Source organism: Phyllobates terribilis, unplaced genomic scaffold (genome assembly GCF_046119375.1).
Source record: "Phyllobates terribilis strain yellow unplaced genomic scaffold, ASM4611937v1 Scaffold_1__5_contigs__length_1240528914, whole genome shotgun sequence".
Lineage (NCBI taxonomy): Eukaryota > Metazoa > Chordata > Amphibia > Anura > Dendrobatidae > Phyllobates > Phyllobates terribilis.
Window position 1 is genome coordinate 827039339 of NW_027362761.1, and position 15428 is coordinate 827054766.

The window sequence follows — 15428 nt, forward strand, 5'->3', positions numbered from 1 at the left end:
AGCAGCGCCAGGTCTGATATAGACCTGATGACGCTGTGCGGCCAGCCAATCACTGTAATGCCACAACCACCATGGCTGCGGCATTGCAATGAGTGGCAGGCAATCCCTGCATGTTGATTGGCACTCTAAAGAGTGCCAAACATGCAGGGAGTGGACCAGAGCTCCCACCCAGCAATCCTGGAAATACTCGGCGAGCGCCGAGCATCTCGAGCAGTGAGATTCTCGGGTGAGCACCGAGCAGTAGCGAGCATGCTCGCTCATCACTAGTTACTATTTTCTTAAATTTGGGGGCTGTCACAGACTGGTGATCGGTACTCTTAATGATTTAGGAACCTTTAAAATATCCAAGATGTTGGAGGTGAGGAGCTTACATAGATGGGTATACCAATCTTTTTTGGAAAAACCTTGCAATATTAGTTATCCTCAATGTTAACTACACTGCTTTAAAAGGTAATGAGCACTTACCAAAAATGTTTAATATATTATATGAATTGCTATATTCTGCTGATCAGTGGAAGTAAGAGTCCTGAGACCCTCACTGATCGTCAAAACACGATTCTGAATTGCACAGTCCCGACATGACTTGCATCCACAGAGAGGCTCATAAGTCATGCTATGGTTCCATACACAACTTTAACCATGGAGCAGTGTTCGAACCGATAAACTAACTATTGACCCCATACACTGTTCTGTGTGTGCAGCTCAAGTAAAAGCAGCACACTTTAGTAGAATGTTTTGAATAATCAGTGAGTGAGGTTTCAGGACCCGCAACCCGAAAAATCAACAGCATATACAGTATCATTCCATATAATAAATATATACAGTACGGACCAAAAGTTTGGACACACCTTCTCATTTAAAGATTTTTCTGTATTTTCATGACTATGAAAATTGTACATTCACACTGAAGGCATCAAAACTATGAATTAACATATGTGGAATTATATACTTAACAAAAAAGTGTGAAACAACTGAAAATATGTCTTATATTCTAGGTTCTTCAAAGTAGCCACCTTTTGCTTTGATGACTGCTTTGCACACTCTTGGCATTCTCTTGATGAGCTTCAAGAGGTAGTCACCGGAAATGGTCTCCCAACAATCTTGAAGGAGTTCCCAGAGATGCTTAGCACTTGTTGGGCCTTTTGGCTTCACTCTGCGGTCCAGGTCACCCCAAACCATCTCGATTGGGTTCAGGTCTGGTGACCGTGGAGGCCAGGTCATCTGGCGTAGCACCCCATCACTCTACTTCTTGGTCATATAGCCCTTACACAGCCTGGAGGTGTGTTTGGGGCCATTGTCCTGTTGAAAAATAAATGATGGTCCAACTAAACGCAAACCGGATGGAATAGCATGCCGCTGCAAGAAGCTGTGGTAGCCATGCTGGTTCAGTATGCCTTCAATTTTGAATAAATCTCCAACAGTGTCACCAGAAAAGCACCCACACACCATCACACCTCCTCCATGCTTCACGGTGGGAACCAGGCATGTAGAGTCCATCCGTTCACCTTTTCTGCGTCGCACAAAGACACCGTGGTTGGAACCAAAGATCTCAAATTTGGACTCATCAGACCAAAGCACAGATTTCCACTGGTCTAATGTCCATTCCTTGTGTTCTTTAGTCCAAACAAGTCTCTTCTGCTTGTTGCCTGTCCATAGCAGTGGTTTCCTAGCAGCTATTTTAACATGAAGGCCTGCTGCACAAAGTCTCCTCTTAACAGTTGTTGAAGAGATGTGTCTGCTGGTAGAACTCTGTGTGGCATTGATCTGGTCTCTAATCTGAGCTTCTGTTAACCTGCGATTTCTGAGGCTGGTGACTCGGATAAACTTATCCTCAGAAGCAGAGATGACTCTTGGTCTTCCTTTCCTCATGTGAGCCAGTTTATTTGTAGCGCTTGATGGTTTTTGCAACTGCACTTTGGGACACTTTCAAAATTTTCCCAATTTTTCGCACTGACTGACCTTCATTTCTTATAGTAATGATGGCCACTCGTTTTTCTTTACTTAGCAGCATTTTCTTGCCATAATACAAATTCTAAAAGTCTATTCAGTAGGACTATCAGCTGTGTTTCCACCAGACTTCTGCACAACACAACTGATGGTCCCAACCCCATTTATAAGGCAAGAAATCCCACTTATTAAACCTGACAGGGCACACCTGTGAAGGGAAAACCATTTCCGGTGACTACCTCTTGAAGCTCATCAAGAGAATGCCAAGAGTGTGCAAAGCAGTCATCAAAGCAAAAAGGTGGCTACTTTGAAGAACCTAGAATATAAGACATATTTTCAGTTGTTTCACACTTTTTTGTTAAGTATATAATTCCACATGTGTTAATTCATAGTTTTGATGCCTTCAGTGTGAATGTACAATTTTCATAGTCAAGAAAATACAGAAAAATCTTTAAATGAGAATGTGTGTCCAAACTTTTGGTCTGTACTGTAAATAAAAATTATTACATGACATTTGTTGTTTATCTCAATCACTGGTGCTTCTTGATAACTCTTCCTTTTCCAGAAGCTCACATCACTGTTATTCCGAAAACAAGGTAAAGACTTCTCTAAGTTCCATCTTCCGTCAGTATTTCCACTAAGCAATGTATAATAAAAAGGAATCATTAAGAAAAGGAAAAATTTAAAAACACCGCATTCTAATGTTGTTGCAAGCCGAATAGTAGTTTTAACTGCCAAAAGTCTTTGGTATTTTTAATGCTACTTCTAGAGAGCACAGATTAGAGTAACTCTATTTCTAACACTTCTTGAATGTGGATGTAAAATTGTATTTCACGCTCTTAGCCAACAGTCAGGCCCTCCCTTCTCTCTGTTATTATTAATAATGATGAAGTGGGATTTGTTCCTCATGAGAGGTCAGAGATAATACTGATAAAACCACTTTACTTACATTTCAGGCCAATAAATTATCTACTAAAATGTGCCTTTTCTCATTCTATGTGGAAAACATTATCAACCAAAATATGCCTACTCTTGTTCTATGTTGAAAAAGCTTTTGATCTTTAAAAAAGTCATTGGATCTTTGTGAAGGTCTCAATAGTACACATAGGGGTAAGGCATTTTCTTTTTCAGAAATGTAGCCCTATACAATAATCCATCTGCAAAGGAAAGGACACATGTGCCATTCTAATGCGCTTTTGATATGCATAATGGCACTTGCCCGAGGTCACAGCTCTCAAGTCCTATTTCTGATTGTAATGCAGCTTTGGGGGTCATTATTAGGAATAATGTACAGTAAATAACAACCAAAGCCGAGACAAATTCTACAAACCAACAATGTATGCTAGTGACCTAACCTTTTGTATATTCCAATGGAAATTGCGTATCCTTTTCATTTTAAAGTATTCACAACATTCTAGCATCTAAATCAACTATGAAATCAGAGGCTCCTAAAAGGGACCCTGTCAGCTGGTTTTCTCATTATAAACTAAAGCTACCATCTTTAAAACCTCTTGTATTGCAGTCTAGCAATCTGTATATAAGTCCCCAACTCTCCCTTCAAATGAAAAAAATAACTTTTATAATTCTCCCGCGCCATATGCAAAATGGCCAGCTCCTCCTCTATCCCTACAATCACATTTTCCTGCCTTGATTGATGGGGATGATGCATTCTACATCATCAACACAGCTTCAAATCTCAGGTCTGCGGAGTTGCAGCACAAGCAAAGAGGAGGCGACATGAAAAAACTAACGATGCCCATTGGATCAAATGGTGCAAATTAGCGACAGAGTTGGAGAATTCTAAAATGCATTTTTTGGGTATGCAGGGGGAGTTGAGGGCATATGTTCAGATTAATGGTGTTAGGCTCACCAGGTGTGATGGATCTTCTAAGCCTTAGGTCCGAGTGGGCACACAAACCCCAGGCATTGATGGAGCAAGCAGGAAGGCATGTGGAAAGTGAGGGCTTGAAACACTCAGAAATCTCAGGAACAGCACAAGGGATGAAGCAGAACCCAGCAGGAAAGGAATCAAGTTTGAGTGCAATATGCACAGAAGATGGAGCACACCAAATATAGAAGTTTAGAGCCTCAATCCCAAGACATAGATGTGTGTAGTAATGGGCCTTAAAAAATCCTATGCACATGATGTCATTGATCTATGTCAAGCAACTTGCAAAACCCAAGGTGGAGCACAACAGAGGGCAATGGACCCAGTGGAAGGAAGTGTAGCTCAAGATACAAGAGACAGGTGTGTAACAACCGGAGTGTGGTACAAAAAAAGTTAAAGGTGATGACTTTAGATTATATAGGAAAACCTGCTGACAGGTTCCCTTCTCTATAATATTTTACTGCCCCCTTTGTAATAGTGCAATTTCAGCAGTTTCTATCCATTTCATTGGCAGAGATCATCTCTTAAATATTCAAGTATACTAATTCCATCAGATTTAAACTCCCTGTATTCACTAAATTATCTTCTATCTCTTAAACATACCTTTGGAGACCTGGGTCATAATAATAAAAAGCATCTTTCAGATGAGTAACATTTTGAAAATAATTGCTCCCCTCAGATGTCTATTTTTGTTACAGATAATCCCGATTAACCCCCACATTCTTTTTTTCCCCAACTCAGACAAGCGTTATTAAAATTTATGGTAGGGGCATCACAGTTTCAAAATTACCACAGATTTTTATCCAAGTCCAAACTATCAGGTGACACAAGTCTGTCAGACCAAAACCCCTTTTTTTCTCTCCTTCTTCAAAGGGCTACAATCTATTTTTCAGGCATGTAGAGGCTTATTATTTTGCTGGAAAATTTTTGAATGATTCATGAATGTATTGTGCTGAAAATGGGAAAAAAAATTCCAAATTGATTAGTGTATACTGATTGAGAGATTTTTTTTCACTACTTATTAAAGATGAAAAACAAAAAATGAAAAAAAAAAAAATAAATAAATAAATAAAAACACCAGCGTTTCCCCTACAAAAAAGTTCTAATCAGTAAAACAAAGCCCCTGTGCTTGTGATACTATTAGAATGCAAAACCTTGTATAGCCTTGCGCTATGGTACCGATATGGATCTAGGTATTAATATTACAAAACTGACCTGGAGAAATGTGGCAAAAACTATCCTCCTCCATGTATAGATTAAAATGGAATTTTATGAATTTGCACACTGACTTAGTGGGATGAGAACTACAGCATCTTATTAAACCTCTCTTGCTGGGGGCATTATACTCAGGTGAACTGAACATGCGTTCCTGGACATCTATTATGAACTAATGATTTCCACCATTGAATTCAAAAACTTTACTGCATAGAAATATCATCTTATCATCAAAGTGGAGCAGAATGGTTTTTGCCACATTTCTCCAGGTCAGTTTTGTAATATTGATACCTAGATCCATATCGGTACCATAGAGCAAGGTGTACATGTTTTTGCATACTTATTAAAGATTGTTTTTTGCAGCACAAGCAATAGCTTTTACTGGTACCAGTTTTGGGTCCCTATGACTTTCTGATATCTTTTTATTCCATTTGATTCAGGAGCTGGTTTGCCCAGACAGCGATTCTGTCATTTTGAATCATTTTTAGTTTTTTTTTTACTTTAGATTTTTTTTTAAATATTTTTTATACTTTTAATTAGCCCCCTTAAGAGACTTGAAGCCATGATTGCTTGACCACCTATGCAATATACTTTTTCCACTAAAATCTTACTGTAACCTTATATTTTTTGTTTTTCACAAGGGGTAATGGAAGAAATTATTTTACAACATTTTGGATCCATTTTCTCTGAAGTGGCAATAATCTATATGTGGTCAAAAACTACTGTTTGAACATGCAGCAGGCCTTGGAAAGGAATAAATGCTATTTAACTTTTGGAGCTCAAAATTTGTTGGAATAGTCTGCGGCGAAACTTGTAGAACTCCAAATGTGGCAGAACAGCAGAAACTTCCCAAAAGGGACCCAATTGAGCTTATGGCAGGGTATAACAGGCCACCATAGCTGGCTAACCTAAAGGCCATTACTCAGCTAGATATTGCCTTGGCAACATTGGCAGCACACAATCGTGATACTGAGATGCCAATGGGGTTAAAGATATGTCTATATTGACAGTGGCAATTAAGGGGCTAAACATGTGCAATCGGTACTGGTACCATCCCAGCCCCGGTGGGCCCGCCTCACCTGTGGGGATAATTTTGTTGGTATAATTCTATTTGCGCCCAGTCATCTATTAGGCTGTGTTGCTTAGGAAAGTTGTTGGCATCAGTCCAGTGACAGGTAAGTTCTTAGATTGTCAAATCATTGTGACTCTTCTGTTAGGTAGACAATCCCACATAATCAAATACTACCTTTTAAATAACTAAAGACACCTATCAAGCTTTTATCGTCTCTCCTCATACTAGTACATTATTTTCATAAATCAATTGGCTCTGTTTTTCCATTACCAGGACTGGAACAGTGCATTTATCAAATATCCACAGCACTGACACTTTTTATCCCAGTTGAATTACTTAATAAAGTAAAAACTTAGATTTTGATACCTACCGTAATTGGTTGTCAGCCTTTTCTTCTTGTACATTGGCACTGTCATTTGAGACACAGCAGGCAAAGTTGGTGTCTTGTATTCCAAAATGTTTCTAATTAGAAGTAAAACCATAGCAAGTCGACTTTATTTTACAGGCTAGTTGAGTGAAGCCCCAGCCACCCTTGATTGAAAACAGCTGTAACATACCTGGCGGCGTCCTTGCATAGTGGTCCATCTCCCACTGTGCAAGAGCGCGCACTTGATCTCCAGTCCAGTCTGCTAGCCTGGCTTCCCTCCATGCTGTCTGCTTGCCTCTGTTTCTGCTGCTTAAGGGCGGCGCCCGATCACTTCCTGTTTCTTGTACCTGCTGCGGGCACACCCCTTGTGCGTCCTCAGCCTATTGCTGTCTGTCACCTGGTATTTAACCCAGCAGCTCCAATGAATCCCTGCCTGAGCATTGTGTTTCATTCAGTGTGCTCTTTCACTCTGAACGTGCCAGGTCCCTTTCTGTGTTTGCTTGCCTGCCTTTCCTGGAGGCTGTATTTCCAGACCTGTCTGAACACGCTCCTAGCCTGTTCCTCCCGCCTTCTAGGGGCTGCATACCTAGACCCGCTCCTGTATCTTGCTACTGTGTCTGTTCTTGTCTGAATACTCTTCTAGCCGGTTTCCTGTTTTTCTCTATGTCCGTACCTTTCCTTTTTCTGCAGAGTCTGAACTCGTACCTACTCCTGTTCGTTGTCACTGTACCTCCGTTTGTGAGTTTGTGGTCCACTCGCTACTTCACTGCAAGTACCCTGTGGGTATCTGGTTCTGCCTTTCCCTTCCAGTCAGTTCCGTGCGAACAGAGCCCTGTCCGCTCTGCTCAGCCCTGTCCACCGCGTCTGCGGTTTCGCGCTTTGCTCAGCCCTGTCCACCGCGTCTGCGGTTTCGCGCTTTGCTCAGCCCTGTCCACCGCGTCTGCGGTTTCGCGCTTTGCTCAGCCCTGTCCACCGCGTCTGCGGTTTCGCGCTTTGCTCAGCCCTGTCCACCGCGTCTGCGGTTTCGCGCTTTGCTCAGCCCTGTCCACCGCGTCTGCGGTTTCGCGCTTTGCTCAGCCCTGTCCACCGCGTCTGCGGTTTCGCTTTTTGCTCAGCCCTGCCCACCGCACCTGCGGTTTTGCTTTCTGCTCAGCCCTGCCCACCGCCTCTGCGGTTTCGCTCTGCTCAGTTTGTTGACCGCATCTGCGGCTCTGAATTTTGCCTCCCAGTCTGTACTGGACCCTACCAAGCCTGCCTGTTCCTGTATTCCCCAGTGTGGGTCAACAGCCGTGTCTGGAGTCTGACCTGGAGTAGACCCTGGTCCCTCTGCTCGGTTCCTCCCTGGTGCACTGGCGTCGTATGCCGTCATGCGACCTTGGTCGGATCGGGCAGACACTTAGTTACGCCCCTCCAGGCACTCTCCGGTTCATGGCACAGTGGAACCACTAAATACGCACACGCCAGTCAGTCCGGGCGTGTGCATTACGACCACTAAACACGCACACACCAGTCAGTCCGGGCGTGTGCATTACAACAGCCCTGACAACCTATATAATCTGCTAACATGCTTTTTTTGTGCATTAGCCCTAAAGGTTCTTTGACTATAATTATCTACTCTGTATAGGCTTGTTGTAGTTATTCAATTTAGCGTCTGAAGGGGAGTCATTGGAATTTCCCATGATTTACTTATTGCTCACTTTAGATGCTGCTATTGGACCCAAAATCTGAGGGGGCCCACTTAGGTGAAAGACTGTTATCCTTGAGGAGAAGCTATTTGTACGTTAAGTCAGTAATTTATTTCTGCCTACTGCTAGGGATAGTTCTTTACATATGCATGTATGAGCTAGTATTAAAGGGAATCTGTCACTAGGATCAACCCTCTGAAGCCGTCATGAAGGTCATAGAAAGTTGAATAAAACTATACCTTCATATCTGAGATACGATGTCTTATTCTCAAGAAATCCATGTTTTACCTAACATATAAATTACCTGTTAAGATATATGGGCCAGACACTGATCTCCCAGGAGAATCTGCCTCCAGAGCTTATTTTAAGTTAAAGGGGGTGGTACCAGAGTGAGACATATAGATCAGGGGAGAAGACTGTCAGTCATTATATCTCACACTTGTAATGCCTCCTTTCATTTAAAAAAGGTCTAGAGGCAGATTCTCTGGAAGATCTGCGTCCGGCCCATAGTTTTTAACAGTTCATATACATATTAAGAAAAACATGAATTTCTCTGGAATAAGACATCAGATCACAGATCAGATATCAAGTTATCATTTTCTTCAACTTCCTATGACCTACATGCCCATATAGAAAGCTTAAGAGGGTGGATCTTTCTGACAAATTGTCTTTAAAGTGGTATTTCCAGAAGCAAAACTATTATCAATTCACACATTAGTTAATTTCTGTCTAATCACTGGGGGTAGAGAGCAGTACAATATCAATATGTGACAAAGCAAAATGAATGCTAGATCATATTGTTATAGTCCCAGAGCCTTGCACTTGTTTTTCGTTACTGCAGACTGTTTTAGTAAATCTTACAGCACAAAGCACAAGACAAGATGAGGCTTTCAAACTCAGAGGCGATTTTAATTTAGTCACTGAGCCTTTTGTTTCTACTGCTTTTTAATCTGTTCAGAGTCATGATTCTGACAACTAGTCTACTAATGGATTTTATTCAGAGGGCTTGACAATAAATAATGAAGACAGTTTGGATTCCTGTTGGCAGATTGAAGAGAAGATGTGGCTGTGCACCGTTTCTGCTTTTATTAATATAACCAGATATGGCAGGCTTCCAGGATGTATTATTTTTTTGTGCTGCTCTTCAGTATACTATATTTTGATTCCATCTTGTGTATTATTTGTAAGGATAAATTTTTTATTTAGCTTCTATATTTCATGAACTCTTAATGCAGCTGGAGAAAAGGGAATTATGTGCTTGTTTATATAGAATGTCATTTTCACTGTTAAAATATTTTTAGCTGAAATATTAATATTATCGGCATTTAGCCTTATTTTATTTATTTTACTTACATAATGCCATCATGTTTCACAATGATTTACAGACATCACTGTCCCCTTGGGGCTCACAATCTAAATTTTCTAAAAAGGGTCTTTGGGTTAAAGCTGGGTTGCCTGGAAGAAACCCATTCAAACTTGGGTAGAACATACAAACTACTTTCAGATGTTGTCCTTTATTGGGATTTAAGCCCAAGGCCCCAATCCTACCAGTCAACTATGTTAACCAACTACAGAGCTTATTATTACAGATAGGACAAAAAGGCCCTTATAGGCTTTTACAGCATAGGGAAATGAAGTCAGAGCAGACAGCTCATTGCGCATAGGGATAGAAAAAGACCAAGTCTTCTGGTGGGGTATTATTGCAGCATTGAAGAACATTAAAAATGGGAGTGGTAATCTCAGTCAGAGAGTAATAATTCAGAAATCCAAGTGATTCAGAACCTGCATTTTCAGTGACTGTGAATTGATTGATCTGTGATATACTGCAGTAACAGCACTTTGCTAACATAATCTTTTTCAATCTTGACAAAATGTAAACAAGAAACCAAGCAATGTGAACTGAGGTCTAAGATGGTACACATGCAAGAAATAGGAGCATGTTCACACTAGCAAAAAGAAACAAAACCTACAAAAGACAAAAAATATATCTCATACCCTACCATCATTATATATAAATGTAAAGCAAAGTTGCATATTAAATATAGGGTACTTAGTGAACTATTTTTGATCAAAAAAAGTATACAAGCCGTCACACCAGCGACAAGGTGACCCTAAATTGGGACGGTACCTACACTGTCTATATTAAAAACCTTACTGTATATCAAAGTTGAAGTAATGCATATAAAAGGGTAGACAAATAGGACCGGGACCCAACTCCAGACCACCTAGGCCCCTGGTAAGCTACATATATACTAATCAGCTCAAAAAAGGGGATGCCACACCCTTAATTTGCACAGAATGCAAACAAGACAAAAAACCAAGCAATGTGAACTGAGGTCTAAGATGGTACGCATGCAAGAAATAGGAGCATGTTCACACTAGCAAAAAGAAGCAAAACCTACAAAAGACAAAAAATATATCTCATACCCTACCATCATTATATATAAATGTAAAGCAAAGTTGCATATTAAATATAGGGTACTTAGTGAACTATTTTTGATCAAAAAAAGTATGCTTTACATTTATATATAATGATGGTAGGGTATGAGATATATTTTTTGTCTTTTGTAGGTTTTACAATGTAAACAAGGAGGGAATTTTATTATCTCTCTGTACTAATTTTGATCTTTAAAAAAAATGTTTCAGAATAAAAAATAAACCAAGAATTTCAATAAATTGAAACTTTTGCTGACAATTTTTCCACAAATATATATGTATACATATATTTATGTGTGGCACCCTGCTGCGCAAAGGTACCACAGGACCCAGGGTGCATGGATGGACTTCTCCACAAGAGGCCCTCATTACATACAAACACCTCCACCCTTCCACCTCACACCACCAGAGGGAGCCCATTAGGAATATATATATATGGAGGGTGGAGCCAGGCAGCTCAGTCAGTCAGAAGTGAGTGTGCTGGCACTTAGACCAGTGAAGACGCAGCACGCTGGCTGCTGTGCTTAGGCGAGCCAAGGCCTACAGCACGAGTTGAGTTCTGAGGGCCCTGAGTGTGGCCGACGGCAAAGAGGAGAAAGGAGAGAGGAGTTGAGGGGGCAGAGGAACATCATAGGCTCACCCCGATATACAAACCGGACACCGTGTCCGCGCCTACAGGGTCCCTTTATACCCAGTAGGGATCACCGGCATCCCAGGAGGACTACAAGTCCCTGGCTGACCTGAAGCTAGACCCATTACAGGACCAGGACCTGCAAGGCCCCAGCGTCCAGGGAGAGTGGTTACCAGCAGAAGGTCCTACTACCGAGTGACAGGTGAAGGAACAGCACGACACATAAGCTAGGCCCAGTTGCAGGCTGGCCAGGAGCATACAGAGAGGTAGACACGGACCAGGAGGCCTTATACCCGCTCACTGGGAAGAACTCCTGAAGTGCACCAATCCTACTGAGTACCCTGGACCGTACCTGACATCCGCAGGTAAAGGTATTGAAGCGAATCCCTTGTCTCTGTCAGTTACTCCTGCTGCGCCTTCCGCCTGCACTACAAGCCCCAGCATCACCACCCACCATCAAACACTATCCCTGCCCCGGGGGGCCCGCTCCACCTGTGGGGAGCAGAAACACCTCAGATGCCATCCCATTACCCCCTGGAGGTCTGCAGCAGCGCTGGTAAACCTTACGAGGTACCACAGGTGGTGTCACAAACTATTTATTTTATTTTTCCTATCCAAATTACAAATTCCCTTTTTGGTTGACCGCCCTGGGCCACAGACTGGGCCAGCCACCATGATATCCCCCACCAGCATCCATAGGCCCAGCTGCCGAGTACCCCATTGCCCCGGGGTGCGCGTCATATGCACAAAAATCTGATTAGCTCCTCCTGCTCTATATCAACCTGTCAACCTACTTGTAGATCAGATACCATTTTCAACATGACAGGCTTCTTTTAAGCAATTAGTTATCAAGAGGAACGCTTCTTCATTTTCAATTGCGCTAAACTGTTTTTATTATTTACTTATTATATAACAGCCTTTGGCTCAATTTCGAGCCATGGTGACTTGATGGATGAACGCTCTGTGGGAAATCGATCTTGTGCATAGTAAGAAAAACATGTCTTTCTCTGGAATAAGACATGAAATCACAGATCAGATATCAAGTTATCATTTTCTTCAACTTCCTATGACCTACATGCCCATATAGACAACTTAAGAGGGCTGATTTTTCTGACAAATTCCCTTTAAAGTGGTATTTCCAGAAGCAAAACTATTATCAATTCACACATTAGCTGATTTCTGTCTAATCACTGGGGGTAGAGAGCAGTACAATAGCAATATGTGACAAAGCAAAATGAATGCTAGATCATATTGTTATAGTCCCAGATCCTTGCACTTGTTGTTTTTCGTTACTACAGACTGTTTTCGTAAATCTTACAGCATAAAGCACAAGACAGGTCCACTAGGGTCTTCTCCACCGTTGTTATCATGATAGTATCAAGCTTGATGCTACTTTTAATAATAAACTTTTACTAATGAAATTATGAACATATTCATTATCATGTTTGCTTCTAATTCAAAATGGAAGTAGGAAGGATTGATACTAATGAAAGATTATTGTTATAAGTCTTTGAATTTATAAAATAGCTAACTTACAAAAGTAGAAAAATCTCTACATATGACTAATATTACAAAAGTAATTTTCAATTCCCTCATTTGCCCAATTACCTCATATATAAGTATAAAATAGTGGCACTGTCTTTTAGCATGTTTAAACAATTTGAAGCAAATTTGAAAAAGTACAGTATATGTGAAAAAATATTTCAAAATTTACTTTTTATTTACCAATATACCAGATAACGCTAGTATTGTGCTATCCTTAACTAGACAATGGTAATGAATACATAGGCATACACTTACCAGAACATCAGAATCCCCCTATAAGTGACCATATTTTACAAACTGCACCCCTGGTTGAATTCATCAAGATGTACATTAAGCATATTGACATCACAAGTATGTCACAGAATTTATTACTATTGAGTGATGAAGAAAAAAATAATTACATTTGATTTAGCTGCAGATTTTATTTTTTACACAATTGAAAATAGATAAAAATGGCCCCAAAATTTGTTACACAATTTCTCCTGAACGTGGCAATACCCCACATGTGACTTTACCGTACGATTTTGCAACACAGCAGGGTTCAGGATGGAACAAGCGTTATTTGACTTTCGAATCGCAGATTTTCCTAGAATAGTTTGCAAACTCCAGTTGCAGAGTTCCAAAACAACAGAAACTCCCATGAAGTGACCCCATGTTTGGAAATTATTAGTGATGAGCGAGCACTAAAATCCTCCGGTACTCGTTGCTCTGGTCAAGCAAATTGAAATGCTCGAGTGATTGGTCCGAGTAACGAGCCCAATGTAAGTCTATGGGAAACACGAGCACTTGGCGGTCTGCAGAGGACCTAAAAATTGCCCAAATTGATCAGAACAGTGCTTAAATGACATGGGAACAGCATGGGGAAGACCCATGGAAGCATCTCTGACTCCCAGGTCACTGCTGTCAACAATGTTGTCAGAGGTATTACACCACTTTCACGGACTCACAATAAAACATACAAAAATGAAACCAAAATGGATTTTCCTGGGAAAAATGTTAAGGAACATACAGTAAAGACCAAAAGTTTTGACACACCTTCTCATTTAAAGATTTTTCTGTATTTTCATGACTATGAAAATTGTACATTCACACTGAAGGCATCAAAACTATGAATTAACTCATGTGGAATTATATACTTAACAAAAAAGTGTGAAACAACTGAAAATAAGTCTTATATTCTAGGTTCTTTAAAGTAGCCACCTTTTGCTTTGAAGACTGCCTTGCACACTCTTGGCATTCTCTTGATGAGCTTCAAGTGGTAGTAACCAGAAATGGTATTCCAACAATCTTGAAGGAGTTCCCAGAGATGCTTAGCACTTGTTGGCCCTTTTGCCTTCACTCTGCAGTCCAGCTCACCCCAAACCATCTCGATTGGGTTCTGGTCTGGTGACTGTGGAAGCTAGGTCATCTGGCGTAGCACCCCATCACTCTCCTTCTTGGTCAAATAGCCCTTACACAGACTGGAGGTGTGTTTGGAGTCATTGTCCTGTTGAAAAATAAATGATGGTCCAACTAAACGCAAACCAGATGGAATAGCATGTCGCTGCAAGATGCTGTAGTAGCCATGCTGGTTCAGTATGCTTTCAATTTTGAATAAATCCCCAACATTGTCACCAGCAAAGCACCCCCACACCATCACACCTCCTCCTCCATGCTTCACGGTGGGAACCAGGCATGTAGAGTCCATCCGTTCACCTTTTCTGCATCGCACAAAGACACGGTGGTTGGAACCAAAGATCTCAAATTTGGACTCATCAGAACAAAGCACAGATTTCCACTGGTCTAATGTCCATTCCTTGGGTTCTTTAGCCCAAACAAGTCTCTTCTGCTTGTTGCCTGTCCTTAGCAGTGGTTTCCTATGAAGAGATGTGTCTGCTGCTAGAACTCTGTGTGGCATTGACCTGGTCTCTAATCTGAGCTGCTGTTAACCTGCGATTTCTGTGGCTGGTGACTCAAATAAACTTATCCTCAGAAGCAAAGGTGACTCCTGGTCTTCCTTTCCTGGGGCGGTCCTCATGTGAGCCAGTTTCTTTGTAGCGCTTGATGGTTTTTGCAACTACACTTGTGGACACTTTCAAAGTTTTCCCAATTTTTCGGACTGACTGACCTTCATTTCTTAAAGTGGTGTGTGAGACATGACCAGACACATCCCGTTTCATTTATGAAGGAGGGACTCTGAAAGTCACAAACACTATTTTTATAGGGCCATCAGTCGGCCCTTACAATTATTAGAGGGCCATCAGCCATCTATGCTCTGTTGTTCCCATAATTAATGATTGGGTCTCCTATACTGTTATTGCGTATGCAGTGAATGCAAGGGCTGCCAAAAATGTGGACACACCCCAATACCACTTTGAAGAGACATAGAGGAGAGCCTCAGTAAAAAAAAATGTTCCCATTATAAAGGAGTGGGTCTCCTATAGTGGTAATGCCCATGCAGTGACTGCAAGGGCTGCCAAAATTTGGGAAAAACCACAATACCAATTTAAAGACACATAGAGCTGGGCCACATTAACGACATGTTCCTATTAGAAAGGAGAGGGTCTGCTATACACTTACAGGGTATGCAGTTAGTCCAAAGGCTGCCAAAGTTTAGGGAAAACCCTAGTACCAATTTAAAGATAGTACTGTACTCCTTGGTT